Below are 16,325 nucleotides of genomic sequence, written 5' to 3' on the forward strand. Positions count from 1 at the left end.
GCTGGCATGCAAACGTGTTGTTTTAGTGTTTTACTGCTGTGAACAGACACCATGACCAAGGCACCTCTTTAAAGGACATTTAATTGTGGCTGTCTTACAGGTACAGAGGTTCAATCCATTATCGTCATGGTAGGAGCATGGTAGTGTCCAGATAGGAATGATGCAAGAGGAGCTGATAGTTCTACATCTTCATCTGAAGGCTGCTAGGAGAAGACTGTCCTCCAGGCAGCTAGGATTGAGGTCTTAAAGCCCATATCCACAGTGACATACTTCCTCCAAAAATGCACACCTACTCCAACAAGGCCAGATCTCCAAATAGTGTCACTCCCTGGGCTAAAGCATATTGAAACCATCACACATGCATGTAGTACATACCCTAATGCAATCAATGACATCTAACTGAGGAGCAGATAGGAGAGTCAGAGAAGAATTTGACCAAATGAGTCAGAGATAGAAAGGACTTAAGAGCAGCACATGCACACACATACACACACACACACACACAACAGAGAGAGAGAGAGAGAGAGAGAGAGAGAGAGAGAGAGAGAGAGAGAGAGAGAGAGAGAGAGAGAGCAGGACAAGTCAGAGAATGAGAAAGAGACAGAGATTAGAACAAATGGCCAGAGTTAGTTTTTCCAAGCAGAACAATTCAGTGAGAAGCCCCAGAATGCAGATTGAATCAGCCAGCTTGGAGAGGAGTTTGAGCCAGAATACCTGATTTGAACCTGCCAGTCAGAGTTCAGAAGTAATTAGAAAGGGTAACCTTATTCAGCTGTAAGTCTCAAGGTCTGAAGCATTCTAGGCCTAGGTTAGATTGTATAGAGGCTAGCAGTATCCTGGTCCAGGCATAGGAATAGTTAGTATAGAGATAGAAATGCTCTGTTCTCAGTGTAAGCCATGCAGTTGTAGTTTGGTTATAGTTCTCATCACATCCCATCATCAAAGGAAATAAAAAACAACATTTACTACACAGTATCTGTCTTTTATGTCTGAGTTGCTTCACTCCGGGTGATTGTTTCTAGTTCCATTCATTTACCTTCGAATTTTATAAATTCATTTTTTTTCTTAACAGCTGGAAAATATTTTGTTGTGTAAATGTACCACATTTTCATTATCCATTCACCTGTTGATGTGCATTTAGAGTGTTTCTAATTTCTGTCTATTCCAAACAAAGCATCAAATAAGATGTATGTGCAAATATCCCTGTAATAAGATAGATAGGCATTTTATATTGTTTAATTCAAAATAAAAAGAGCACATGTTAAATAAATAAACTGCTAAAAATCAGATTCTATATCATTTTTTAAAAGGCAATAATTTAAACACCTCATAAGGAAAATAGTTACCTATTTTATATGCTAGATATGTCAAAGCTATGAATTTTTTCTGTCAAAACTGTATGGTAAAAGCATTTTATACCCGTCTATCAAGTTTCAGTTTGATAAAGCAGCTATGTTTCACATTTATACAGTTTAATATTTTACTAATACTATAACATTTTAATAATTGAAATTATATTAATATTATGTTAATATAATTACATTAATATTTCATTTGAAAAGCATGTATTACAGATCACACACAGACACACACGTGTGTGTGTGTGTGTGTGTGTGTGTGTGTGTGTGTGTGTATTTTTAAAAAGACAATAATTTTAACAACTTATAGGGAAAATAGTTGTCTGTTCATCATGCTAGATCCTTTTAGAGTATCAGCCTTCCTTCAGTGTTTTTCTAATAATTTAAATATGGACACACACATGAACACAGACACAAGTAAGACACGTACTATAGATAATCAGAAGGTGATGGTAACATGTCCATATTTTTATTTTAGAATATTCTTGTATTGCTTTTATTTATTTGGTTACTCTTAAGAAAATATATTTGTAAGGTAATTGTGCATTTAGTAAATTATTTTCTTATTTAATATTAACTAGTAGATTATAGTTGCACTTTGAACTTGTAATAGCTTACTGTGGTATTCCCAACTTTATTCCTGATTTTGATGAACAGAATATTCTGCCAATTTTTCATTTTCACCATAATCTGGAGGCCAGCTATATTGTTTTCAAATGAATTACATGCTGGCATAGACTAATGTTTGTTTTTTTTTTTTTCTATTTTATTTATCCCCATGGAAATTATTACCTTTGTAACATTTCATCTTCTTACCAAAGGTGAAATTTTTCCTACATCTCCAGGTGAGCCATTCAGTTGCCAATTTTAAAACTTGAGTAATATGCATTTTCAGGCTCATACTTAACCATTCCATAATGTTGTATTAGCAGAGTCAACAAAGGTTAGCTGATTAAGGAAAACAAAAACTGTTCATCTGAATTCAGATCCATGAGCCTGAGTTTACTTTGTTATGATTTTAACCATATAAACGAAGGACCTTTTCTTTTCTTATAACCAGAAATTCTCTTCTGAAGAAAGGAGAGTTCGGTGAATCAATCTACCGAGATATATAAAAAGCTCTCTATTGTATGCAATAGAAGTTTGAGTAATTCCTTCTTTTGCACAACTATTTGTGGTCTGTATTTGTCACTTGTGAAAACGCAATGTAGGCTCCACACACACACCATCAATGAAACATTTCGTTGCAAGAGACAGAGTCTTACAGAAAACCACACTAATTGTCTACCCCATACCAAATGGTCGGCCCTGAAAAATACACATACAAGTAACATTGTATGGGATAAGCATGATGTATTTATATATTTAGGAATACACACACACACACACACACACACACACACACACACACACACACACTTTGAACTTTGTATTTTTAATGTTGTTGAGACTGCTATAGACTATGGGGACTTTGGAAGTTGCACTAAATATATTTTGCATTATGCTATGTTTAGGTATGTCCCCATAGACTCATGTTTGAGCAAACCTATGGGGGCATGAGTGGAATGTGATGGTTTGTATATGCTCAGCCTATGGAGTGGTGCTATAAGAATACATGTTTCAATCACTAAGCCTCTATGCCCAAATCCTTTTAATTATTCATGTCACAATAAGGTATCCTTTGTGTTATTATTTTTGCATTGTGAGGAATTAGTTTGTCTTTTCATTTCTGTGGCAAATATCTATTTAATACATTCCTGACATCGAAGATGTATGGTGGAGTGAGGTTCTCTGTGCTTATCCTGTGGGAGGAATGGTTTTATGCTAAGACAGTTTAAAACCTGTCTAAACACCTTAAACTGTTAGAGATTCATCTATGAACTAAGGCTGATATGTCTTCACTTACTCATGTTCTGAGAACAAACAGCCTTGCTTTGAAACATAATTTTTGGTGCTAAAATGGGGCCCTTCTAAGCGTATGGGCTTTTATATTCCAATTCTTTCTCCCTAGAGGATAGCAGCTACACTTTGGTGTCATCACTTTTCTTCTGTGTTTCTGGGAGTCTATTCTGTTTGCACATAGTTGAAAATCAGCCAGAATTTAATCAAAATGGGACCTATATCTGTGGTTGCCCTTACCATCTCTTTAAATAACCTACTCATCCATGTCCAGGTGTTCTGTAGCTTCATGTCGCGTTGCATTGGAACTTAAAAAATCCATATTGTTTCCTTGACTTTGAATTCAGTGTCTTCTGTTGTGAAAAGAGAAAAGTGCTTTCCTTTATTAGTGGGTTGACTGCTCTACAGAGATTCTCATTGATGTTATTAGCTCTTCATTATGTTAAAACATACATGCTATGTATACTTAAGTGTTATAATGTGATTTTTTGTTAAGATTTAAGTTATCATCAGGAGGAGAATTTAACCATATTTAAAATAGTTTATTATTAGAAAAATTTTCACCTTTTTACTTTTACCTCTTAAACTGAATATATTTGTAAACTAATACAGATACTCAATTATATATTATGTATATGAGCATAAAAGAATAATCATTTTAATGATAAGTAAACTACAGATTTAATATAATTCAGATTTATGATGGAATCACATTTTTATATAGATCATACGATGTAAAGATAGAACTCTATTAGAATTGATGTACACAGTCTTTGAAGGAAAGCTATTAATACAAACTTAATTTAAACTACAAATGTGTGTATTTATATGTTTCTTATGATAAATATATAAAGAGTTTTGTGTTAGAGAACTCTCTTTTAAACATTGGTTTATTTCAGTAATAGAAAACTATTTGTAAAATGGGAAACACAGTATCATTTTTGTTTTTCTAAATTATGTTTTTTCTTAATCATATATAAATGAAAATGTTATAATTTTAATGAAATCTTATTATGTGTCCACATAGACATTTGAATGTTTTGTATATTTTAGATGACACAAGTGGCTTTAGCATAATAGAAAAATATCTTCCTGCAAAAGTAGATATGGGTGAGATCAAATAGCTAATAGTAATAAATTATAGTATACTTAACAGATTATTTAGCTATCTGGAAATTTTAGAGCAATAATTATTTTAAAATAAAAATGGGATAATTATGAAAGCCTTTCATAGTGGTTTATGTCAGACTGATTTATGTTAGCAAGTAAAACTTTGTAAGTTTTTTATAAATCCCCTTTATATAAAACAAATCTGGGTTTAACCCAGAGTGTAAGTGTGGAGTCTGTAATCAGTGATATGAGGGGAATTCTTCCTTTGACAGCATATCTGCATATTTTCTTTATGGGAAAATATTTTGTGTGGGCAACATGAAAACTGAAACTTTGTTAATTAGTAGCAAATGCCTACTCTCAATTATCTCCAAAGCTCAGAGAACTAAAATATTTTATTATTCTTCATTGAAATGGCTAAATTTTTTAACAGTTCAAATATGGTCTTTGCCAATGGGTTTGATACCAAAATATACATCCTTCACAAAAGGAAATAAAGGCAAGCATGCAAATTTGAATGATTTCACATGTTCCAAACGTGTATCTGTAAAATAGTTGGTAAGCAAAGATTTGGTTTCATCTTTTCCTATAATCAAAGACTGTATTATATGCTATTAATTTCTATAATGGTAGACTAAATATGTCTAAACCTCAGCTTCAAGTTTTGTATTCAGCAGTGTGTCATACCAATTTTTTATTTTATTATGAGAAAACAATAATTACTATAAATGATTGTAATTATTTATTTTTCTACATGGTTAGATTTGGCTAATATTCTGGATTTTATCTCTGTCTCTCCTCTATCTATCCATTTGTCTGTCTGTCTGTCTGTCTGTCTGTCTGTCCCTCTCTCTCAGGACTGTTTTTTGTTTTGTTTTTGTTTTTCTGTGCTGGCATGTATTTGTGTACATGTGTGTGCATGTGCACAGCTGTGTGTTTGTGTGTGGATGTGCATGTGTGCGTGTGTTGGGTAGTTAATGCTAGGCTTTCACATAAGGAGTAAAATGTTTTTCTACTCTGCTACTTCCAGTCCTTATGAGCATTCCTATCCCAATTTTCAATCCTGTATTTTCATACACCATTATTAAATAAAACTGGATTTTCTCAAATATTCTAATACACTAATTCAGCTGAGGCCAAGGCTCCATAATTTCCATCAGCTCCCAAACCAATGCTCATGACATTGTTATAAAAGTCACTGCACAGTAGAAATGTTTAGAATAAAACTCTTCCTATTAGTTTGGTTCAATATCATGAGATTTCAAATTATTTTCAGCACAGCATGAATCATATAAGATATAGAAATTAATAAGGGGCTGTAATAGAAGATTCACTGGAATATCATAGTTTATTATTTTATGGTATAATCCACAGATCTTTCTGTGGAGGTGAAATGTTAGACACATATAGTTATCTTTCTAGAAAGCCCTGCTTTGTGGACAGTGTTGGAGAAAAAGCATAGTTGAAGGATGAAGAAGATGATCAATAGTTAGGCAGATGCTTTGGATTCTTGAAAACCAAGGGAATAGCTTTAAACCATATTCCCATAATGTGAAAATTATAACTATATTAATTATCCCATTATTTTCCATTAGGGATCTCTACAACATATTAAAATAAATCTGGTCAACAAAAGGAAACTCAAATGTGGCAAGAATCCATGATTACAGTCTGTAATGACGGAACATGGTATAGATGAGACTCAAGATCCTTCATGGTGTGCTTATCTCTCTAGTGTTGTAGAGATGGATGACATACTTTAGATGGGGACGTGGATTTAAAGATGTTCTAGGAGACCTATCAGAGGGAGTGGGCCTGTCTCTGACCCTTTCATCTGCTTCTGGGACACTTTACCTCCTAATGGGTTGCTTTGTCTAACTTTAATGGAAGTGTTCTTGCCTAGTCTTAGTGTATCTTACACTATGTTTGGTTGATACCATGTGAGGCCTGGTCTTTTCTGAAAGTTAATGGAGATGCATTGGGTTTCCAGGATGGGAACTTCAAGGAGTGGAGGAGGTGCCGGAGTTAAGATGTATTCTAGGAGAAAATAAGTAAGTAAGTAAGTAAGTAAGTAAGTAAGTAAGTAAGTAAAACGTTAGATCATATAAATTTCAAAGAGCAATGTCTTTCTTTGAGGTACAGGGAACCTCATCAATGAAGGGAGCTCTTTTGTATACACCCTCCTCATCCTTAATCCATTACTATGCTACTTTTAAAATCACATCTTAGGGTTTATACCCAGATGTGGATAACATCCAAATCCTCATGTTTTCTAAATAAGTGACATAGGTCAAATAATTTGATGTAATGCTGGTGGGGAGTTTGTTTGTTTAAATGGCCATATCTTTAAGGGGAAAAGCAAATTTGTCACAAGAGCAGAGGCATGTAGCTTGCTTTTGTTTCCCTAGCTCTTCCTCATTTTGCTGTTATGTAAAGTCGTCTACACACAAAATGAAGACTGCCTCTCCACCCCACCCCACCCCACCCTACCCCACCCCACCCCACCCCACCCCCTGTACCTTTCTGAATATGCTCTTTTTTTTCTTTTTTTAAAAATATTTTTCATTATTACATATTTTCCTCAATTACATTTAGAATGCTATCCCAAAAGTCCCCCATACCCTCCCACTTCCTACCCACCCATTCCCATTTTTTGGCCCTGGCATTCCCCTGTACTGGGGCATATAAAGTTTGCATGTGCAATGGGCCTCTCTTTCCAGTGATGGCCGACTAGGCCATCTTTTGATACATATGCAGCTAGAGTCAAGAGCTCCGGGGTACTGGTTAGTTCATAATGTTGTTGCACCTATAGGGTTGCAGATCCCTTTAGCTCCTTGGGTATTTTCTCTAGCTCCTCCATTGGGGGCCCATGCTCTTCATGCTAAGGGAATATAAGACTGGGGTGACCAGTACTGAATTTGAGCTTCTGTGGCAGACCGTGCTCAATGCCTACAGAGGAGAGTTCCTTGTCCTGCTGTCAAAAGATCCCTGGGGTATTTTAACCCAATTTATTACATTTAACACTAGTGCTTCTGCTCCTTCTAGTAAAGAAAAACAATATGCAGTAATTATATGGCATCATGTGTAAGAGCTAGGCAGAAGTAAATAAAAGAGTTCTATGTTGGGAACATTGTCCTAAAACAGGAACAGGCAAGACAGACACACTCTTATACTTATTCATTAAGTTGAATTCAGTAGGGTCCCATGTTTACAGCGGGATAAGAATGTTTCCAATATAGTGGCTTCATTTTTGTGGGTATTTATAACTTATTGCAAACAGTGAGGATTCAGGGTAAATAATAATAAAACCACACTTTCCTTGTTTCTATTCAGCCTACACATTTGTCTAGCTTTATCCTCGATCCTAGTATGAGGAAGGAGGGCTTCATGATAGTACTTGGATCTTAGTTTTTGCCTTGATTTGCTTTTCTTTCTTCTGCTTTTAGTTCATAAAACCAAGGTACCCATTGGTCTTAAAGTATTATACAAGTTCAGTATTCAATTTTTAAGATCTATATTAAGCATAGTCTGCATGGCTTATTAAGTAAAATCTTTGCTCTGCCTCTAGTGCTAGCCAGCTGTGTGCTAACCATCATAGGAGGTAAAAGTTCAGCTTATAATCTTCCACAGAAAAGAGTGCTTTCAGAGAGTCCTGAAGTAACATAAACGACGAATCCCAGATGTTTGTACTCGGGACATTGAACTTATGCATCATTATGTATTTCAAGTTTGGAAAGGATTTCTTTAGAATAATTATTTTGGTAATGACTTGGGATTTAAATAGTTTCCCAAACCTCCCACCCTTATCATACTATCCTCTAACATGCAGCTTTAATTACCCAGAAAGATAACTCCTAGCATTTCACTAGTTTCTGAGAAATTAGAGACACACAAGTTGATTCCATCAAATTCTCAGTAACTATGGTTGTGACAAAAAGAAAATTATAACTTTAGAACTGACAAAGAGCTGAAAATTGGAGCTCACCTAAGTTTTAGGGAGAGAAAAAGCAAAATTCTCATTTGCTTCCTGTGGAGAGCTACAGCATCCTTAAAGCTTTTATAGAAAAGTTCAAAATATAACATGTGTGTTCAGGTACTCATCTTTCTCATCTTCTTTTGTTAGCTCGATTAAAAAAGTTGCTGGTGGAAAATATTGATTCCACAGTGATGAGCTGCATGGCCATATCCTTAGCCAGAATAGCATGCACGTTTCAAACATCTTTCCCACAGTATCTTACTCCGTCCTCCTTCATGTCACTGATGAAGTCCTTTCCCAGTTAGCTCTACTTGAATAATTAATGTCATGTGTTCCTGTGAATTACATCAACATCTGGGTTATAAATATAAAAGTACTACAGAAAATATATTATTGTGTGTATTTGGTACTTCTGACCCTTACAAAATACCCGAAAAAAAGCAGCCCATATTTCTGGCTCATGTTTTCAGTCTACGTTTGTAGGAAGCCGCCCTCACATTTGCCATTATAAGATGGCGCTGACAGCTGTGTTCTAAGTGGTAAACATAATCTGCACACGTGCAGGGGCAGTTTTCCCGCCATGTGTTCTGCCTTTCCCGTGATGACAACTGGGCCGATGGGCTGCAGCCAATCAGGGAGTAATACGTCCTAGGCGGAGGATAATTCTCCTTAAAAGGGACAGGGTTTCGCCATTCTCTCTCTTGCTTCTTGCTCCTGAAGATGTAAGCAATAAAGCTCTTGCTCTCTTGCGCTCTTGCGCTCTGGCTCCCGTGCAATGAGACTAGCCTCGTGGTGTGCAAGAGCTGAATGGCCAGCGACCTATTGCTTAAGCATAGATAACCATATATCAGGGGAAGCACCATGTTCTAGAGCTGCAAGTGCCTGGGCAATAACCACCTTGTCTCTCCTAGTTTGGGCCTTAAGCTTACAGACCAACCAAAGAAGCAACACTAATCCACAGCAAAGTATATCTCCAAATAATATTAATCCCACCCATTCTTTAACGAAGGAAAATGCTGAGGAGATCCAATTGGGTAATCCTTTGATCAGGGACAGGTCCAAGAGCGTGGAGTTGACCTGAATGATGGCAAGTCTCAATTCCCGAAGGGTCTGTTCAAATTCAGCCGTCCAATTCTGTAACATATACTGAGAAAGACTTTTTGACAAATTAGCTGCCCTAGTAAATTTCTCATACTGAATGGAAGTAACGCATAATGAGGGGTCCCCCAAGCTCCCGACAAACCCTGAGCCAGTCTTGTAAACCTTTGTTCTTTCTTGGGGCTATGGCCGCTCTGCATTCCTGCGTGGCTTGCTCATAAATAAGCTATTCTACCAGAGGTGCGGCTTGCTCCAAATCTGCAAAAATACGCTCTGCTGCCTCTGTCATTCTGGCCACAAAATCTGAGAATGACTCCTGAGGTCCCTGGACGATCTTTGTTAGTTGTCCAGTGGCCTCACCTGCTCGGGAGAGTGCCTTCCAGGCCCTAATAGCCTTTTCATCTGATTCAGAACTATTAAGAACTGGCTCCTTGAGCTCATCTAGTGATGAGTATAGGCTCCTTCTCCTAGAGACCTCCGCTGATTGATCTTTTTTCTTTTCTTTTTTCTTTTCCTTCCTTCTAATCTCTCCCCAGGTATTCTTACCTGACCTAAACTTTTCCTCGGGTTCAAGACCCATGGAAAGGCCTGTATACTTATTTTGTGTACCATATTTCCTCTTTTCTCCTACTCTCTCTCCCCGCTTTACTTCTGATAGATTGCCCTGAATTTCATCCAGAATTTTCAGCCCTGCCTTAACCACTTGATAACATGTGAAAAGGAACAAAAAGGCTCCTAACACTAGAAAAAGTTCAAGGCCAAACATACCTTGTAAAGCTATTTCCCACTTTACTTCTGATAGACTGTCTTGAATTTCGTTAGAAAGTTCAAGGCCAGACTTACCTTGTAAAGCTATACTTACGGGTACCCTGTTCCCCAGCTGAAGAGTTCTGAATTCACGCAGTTGAATCCTTCTCAACAGTCTGTGTTGCGGGAACACTTCATTACCACCGTTCCCCAGCTGAGGAGTTCTGAATCCACGCAGTTGAATCCTTCTCAACAGTCTGTTTTACGGGAACACTTCATTACCACCATGCCCCAGCTGAAGAGTTCTGAATTCACGCAGTTGAATCCTTCTCAACAGTCTGTTTTACGGGAACACTTCATTACCATGACCCGCAGTTCTGGTTCCGGAATGAGGGATCTTCCTTGCGCCGGTGATGGTAACCGTCCTGGGTTTTCTCGTCCCAGGATTTCTCGTCCTGGGTCTTCTCGTCCCGGGTCTTCTCGTCCCGGGTCTCAGCACCAACTTTTACACGCGTTCTCGCGACCGGCCAGGAAAGACGCAGCAAACCGGAATCTTCTGCGGCAAAGCTTTATTGCTTACATCTTCAGGAGCAAGAGTGCAAGAGAGCAAGAGCTCTATTGCTTACATCTTTAGGAGCCAGAGCGCAAGAGCGCAAGAGAGCAAGAGCTTTATTGCTTACATCTTCAGGAGCAAGAAGCAAGAGAGAGAATGGCGAAACCCTGTCCCTTTTAAGGAGAATTATCCTCCGCCTAGGACGTATTACTCCCTGATTGGCTGCAGCCCATCGGCCCAGTTGTCATCACGGGAAAGGCAGAACACATGGCGGGAAAACTGCCCCTGCACGTGTGCAGATTATGTTTACCACTTAGAACACAGCTGTCAGCGCCATCTTATAATGGCAAATGTGAGGGCGGCTTCCTACATACGTTGGCCATTGTGACGTACCCTAGGTAGTGGCTCCATTCCATGGAGGCTACTCAGATACTGGAAAACCAGGAAGCAGAGAACCTTGGTAATTACTGGAAGTGGTTGTGAACTCTGAGTATTGTTTTCAGCTATCATTTATTCATTCAGGTTGCCATTTTCCCTAAGCTCTACGTACCTATTAACTTGGTCCTCACCAAAACTTAGCATACTTCGATTCCAATTGTTCATTGAAATTTACAGTGCTAGGCAGTTTATGTCATTCCTCATCACTGCCAATGATAGAAAACAGTGGAAAGAAAGTAACAGAAAGAGCCACACTGTGTCTCATACACTGCTGGGCTCTACAGTCTATCTTACATAACCTTCTAGACCCGGTTTACTGACTTCTAGTTATCTTCGTCCTAGTTCCTGAACAAATGGACCCAGACCCTTGACAAGTGTAATCATAATACAGTTAAAAGAAAAATGAAAACGACTTAAAACACATTCTATAATGTTAAGCGTTGGGTGCTGACTTGCTCACTAGAAATATATAATTATCATCCCCATTTTAAAAATGAGGGAATCTGGGAGCAAATGAAATTCTTGGATTCAGTGTTAAGAACTGGAATCTAGCAATTCTCAGCTACTCATATTCCACAGCCAAACTCTTACCACCATTACTATACCATGACTCCTCTATGGTAGCAGGTACATGTTAGGGTTTCTTATATAATTTAAGACTTTTACTAACTAAAGCTGTAAACAGTAATTGTCTATTGTTTTAGACACTATGGGAATCTGTATGGATGCTCCAAAAAAGTGACAACAGAACATCTCTGTGATCCAACTCCACCACTCTCAGTGTATACCCATGAAGGACTAGGTCCATGTACAACCATGGAAACCACACGTATGTAGATGCTGCTGATCATTTTCTATAGCCAAGGTGAATAACTGACCTAAATCCCCAGTGGCTAATTGATAAAGAGAATATGGCATGTATACATAATGGGAGATTTATTTGGTCATGAAGAAGAATAAACTGATATCCATCCGGAAAAAAAATAAGATGGAATTGGAGGTTAGAAGATTCCATGTCCCTAATGAAGGAGCTAGAGAACGTACCCAAGGAGCTGAAGGGGTTTGCAGCCCCTCAGGAGGAACAACAATATGAATTATCCAGTACCCCCAGAGCTCCCTGGGAATAAAACACCAACCAAAGAAAACACATGGTGGGACTCATGGTCCTAGCTGCATATGTAGCAGAGGATGGCTTAGCTGGTCATCAATTGGAGGAGAGGCCATTCATCCTGTGAAGGTTCTAAGCCCCAATATAGGGGAATGCCAGGGCCAGGAAGCAGGAGTTAGTGTATTTGTGAACAGGGGGAGGGTAGAGGGGATGGGGATTTTTGGAGCAGAAACTAGAAAAGGGCATAATATTTGAAATGCAAATAAAGAAAATATCTAATAAAGAAAAAAAGAAGAAGAAGAAGATCCCATGTTTGGTTCAAATCTGAAGCATCCCCTCCATAGGTCCATGTGTCTCTAAATAGTGGTACAGTCTAAAAGGAAGTTGATAATTTTCTAATCTATGAAAAGATTTTTCTTCTATTAATTTCAGTGAGTGGATAGATCAAAAGTACTAATCTAGATAAAACATATAAACTCTCTTCCAGTGGCTCCTCACCTCCTATCCAGTCATCTGACATTAATTGCCCATAGAATTATACCATGTAAAGTTTTGAGTTTGTAGATTTTTTTAATCTCTGAGTAACTAAATATCATAAACCCTAATTACAGCAACTGACAAAGAGAATACTTTCCTACATGGAATACTCAGTGAATGTAATTATTTAGTCAACATAGTCTGCTTTATTACATTTTTCCTTGTATTCCTATTTGCATAATTTAAGATCATTTATGGAACATCGTTTTTGTCTACATCATTGAGATTCTAAAGCTGGAGAGATCACAGATATTATTGACAACAAAAATTGAGTATTCCATCAGAAAGTATTTGTACCTGTGAACATAAGACAGGGAGAAAGCTGAGTTAAATAAAAATAGGTGATTTAGAACACATTTTGTTCAATTAAAAACAAAACAAAGAATTAGACTAATTATGAACAAGATGATGTATTGAAGTACAAATTCTTTGTGTAATGGAATAATTCAATATATCTAGTTAACAAATGAATTTACTTCCATAGTTACCACTTTATATTGAAAACTATAACTTTAAATCGGCTTCCATTTTTCAAGAACAGATAAAAGGCTTTATAGACTTTTTAAAGGTTGATGACAATTTTACTGTGGTTTACAGAAAAGCTGCATATCTTGGCTTCTCAGACAAAGAAAATGAAGAGGGAAAGAAAAAATACCTATGCTATTTAATTTAAGCTGACATGAAGGTCAGCCTCACGGTAGAGAAATAGTTCACCATGGGGAAGAAAATGTAGGGAAAGAAAAAGAAAACCCAAAAGACCCATGCTTTATTCATAAACAGAAAAATAAAAGATAGAAAAGAAATCTAGGTCAGGACTCAGAAACGTGAAAAGGTGTAACAGGAGACCAAGGTAACTTGTAGAGACCATGATAGAGCGAGATAATTCTGCGAAATGAAAGAACATGAGAAAAATAAATACTAATTATTCTTTCTGCTTCTTTGGCCTTAATCTAATCTTAGGAAGACATATAAATTGTCAGCAGTTCTACGGAAAAAGTAAACAAAAATAAACAAACAATAAAACCAACCAAACAACAACAACAAACCAATTCACTTTTACTACTCAACAGAAAAAAACAAAAAACAAAAAAAAAAAAAAACATAGCCACAGCAAGACATTATCTCACTACAGTTACAATAAATTATATAGAATTGATTAAACAAATAATTAATTAATACATATAACTGAGGATAAGGAGATAGGAGTCTTTTTTCCCCACAGTTGCTGGGAATGACAATGCTACAAATATAGACACCATTATGGTGAGTCTTTAGAAGTATAAAAAGAATATCTAGAATATTCAGTATCCTGCTGAGGGAGACACCCAAGTATAATGAAGTTGCTTTGTTGAAGAAGAATAAGATTTTCCATGCTTATTTTACCACAACTCACCCCAAGCAAGGAATTTAGGGAGAACCTCAGTCCTTTGACAGATGACAACATCAAAATTTGTTAGACGCACACAGTCTACTACTCTTCAGTCTCAACAACGTAAAAATACCCTGTTCTCTGGGGCTACAGGAGTGAACTAAAAGTCATTATGTCATGGGAAAGATGCCACACAGAGACAGCAAGAGAGAAAAAGCTTTGGAGAAAGTTATGCAGAGAGCTGTACAGCTCCTCATGGAGATATACTATAGAAAGGTCATCACTAGGGACTATAATGGTTAACTAAGTTCTCATTTTTGAAAGCAAACTAACTTTGGGAGTTACAATTTATTTTCAATGTAATAATCTTATAAAAGACAGCATATGAAAAGTTTAGAAAACAAAAACAATACCAGTGTGTTGCAGTAAATCTCCAACTCACATATGCCCTGGCACTGAAAACACAGCACAATTAATATAAATACATGCTATGTGCCCAGATTGGGCAGATCTATTGCTACACTACCATCTTTCCCATCTTATGAGACCCCCTTAGAACTTGTGGTTTCGCTAGGCCACGCGCTTCTGCTCCACTTTTCTTCTTCCTTCTCCTCTGTCCTCTCCCTCTTCCATTTTCTTTCCTCTTCTTCCTCCCTCCTTCTGCTTCACCTCCCTTTTATCTGCCCAATCATCAACTCTCCATTATTTTACAAATTAAGGTGGGAAGCAGGTTTACAGGAAATCACCTGAGTGCTGACTCATTCCTAGTTTGCAACCACTCACAGGAGAATGAAATTAACATCAAATATAAATAGCACCAGGGCTATCAGCAACTCCAGTGTTATATGGGCAATAGTCTTTATTAAATATCCATTTGATACAAAATGTTTCCACATGGAGAAAACCAAAATGACTATTCTGAAACAGGTGGTTGGTTCACATGACGGAAAGCATATAGATTCTTATACTGTTGATGAACATGGAGCAAAATAAAATGTAAAGTAAAAATAAAATACCAAGAAAAATGCAAAATCTATATTTATGCTGAAAAAAAAACAACACAAGTATTTATGAAAAGAGAGAGTCAGGTTTTTCTTAAGTTTTACCATTGCAGCGAATTCAAATTCCAGTAAAAGATGATATATCCATGAATAATTGGGTAAGAGAAAAATTATCTGATGAGATTTTCAACAGGAGGAGAGAAAACTACATGGGTACAGAAATATGGGGGGATGCTTTGGAGAGGAGTTTGGGAGATTGGGAGAGAGCATGAGTTCAACTAAAAATCATTGAACCACATGGAGGATTTATGGGACAGACTGAAGGAGCTGAAGGATTTTGCAACCCATAGGAAGAACAACAATATCAACTAATCAGACTCTCCAAATCTCCCACGGACTAAATAACCAACCAAAGAGTACACATGGAGGGACTTATGGCTCCAGCTGCATATGTAGCAGAGGATGGCCTTGTTGGGCATCAATGAGAGGGGAGCTCCTTGGTCCTATGGAGGCTAGATGACCCAATGTATGGGGAATGCTAGGGCACTGAGGCAGGAAGGGGTGTGTGCTTAGCGGAGCACCCTCATAGAAGCAGGGGAGATGGAGGAGGGGAAAATAAAATAAAATACTTACAAACCAATAAAAGCCCCATTGAACAAAATTTTCAAAGATCTAATAACAATATTATTGCAAACAGCCTAGTTTGATAGGTGTGTGTGTGTGTGTGTGTGTGTGTGTGTGTGTGTGTGTGTATGTGTGTATGGTTTAGGCACATATAAATGAAGGTTCATTTGTATTTTATGTGTGGAAACCAGAGGTCTCAACACCTAGTGTATTCCTTGTAGTTCTCCACTTTATTTTTGAGACAGGTTTTCTCATTGAAATCATTTGGCCAATGATCCCCAGAGGTCTACCTGGCTTTACTTCCCAATGCTGGGTAATACACTCCTGTGCCCCGATTTCATATGAATTTCAGGAGGCCAACTCAGCTCTTCATTCTTGTAAAGTAAACACTTTACCTACAAGCATAACACTCTAGTTCCACAAATACTGTATTAAAAATCCCACATTATACAACTCAAATAATATAAATGAAAATAACATCATGATATATGATATGTTAAAACCATA

The 16,325-nt window shown here is 37.3% G+C and overlaps 1 pseudogene across 1 annotated transcript in view; it reads left to right on the plus strand.

Moving 5' to 3' along the window:
* Positions 1 to 11,150: 11,150 nt before the first annotated feature.
* The window catches only part of 4930503E24Rik (RIKEN cDNA 4930503E24 gene), a 55,415-nt pseudogene continuing 50,240 nt past the window's right edge, over positions 11,151 to 16,325 (plus strand). Inside the window, exon 1 of the transcript NR_028310.1 lies at positions 11,151 to 11,201. The product of NR_028310.1 is annotated as an RIKEN cDNA 4930503E24 gene (transcript). The remainder of the gene's footprint in view (positions 11,202 to 16,325) is intronic.

The sequence above is a fragment of the Mus musculus genome, chromosome 10 (genome assembly GCF_000001635.26).
Source record: "Mus musculus strain C57BL/6J chromosome 10, GRCm38.p6 C57BL/6J".
In the NCBI taxonomy this organism is placed as follows: Eukaryota; Metazoa; Chordata; class Mammalia; order Rodentia; family Muridae; genus Mus; species Mus musculus.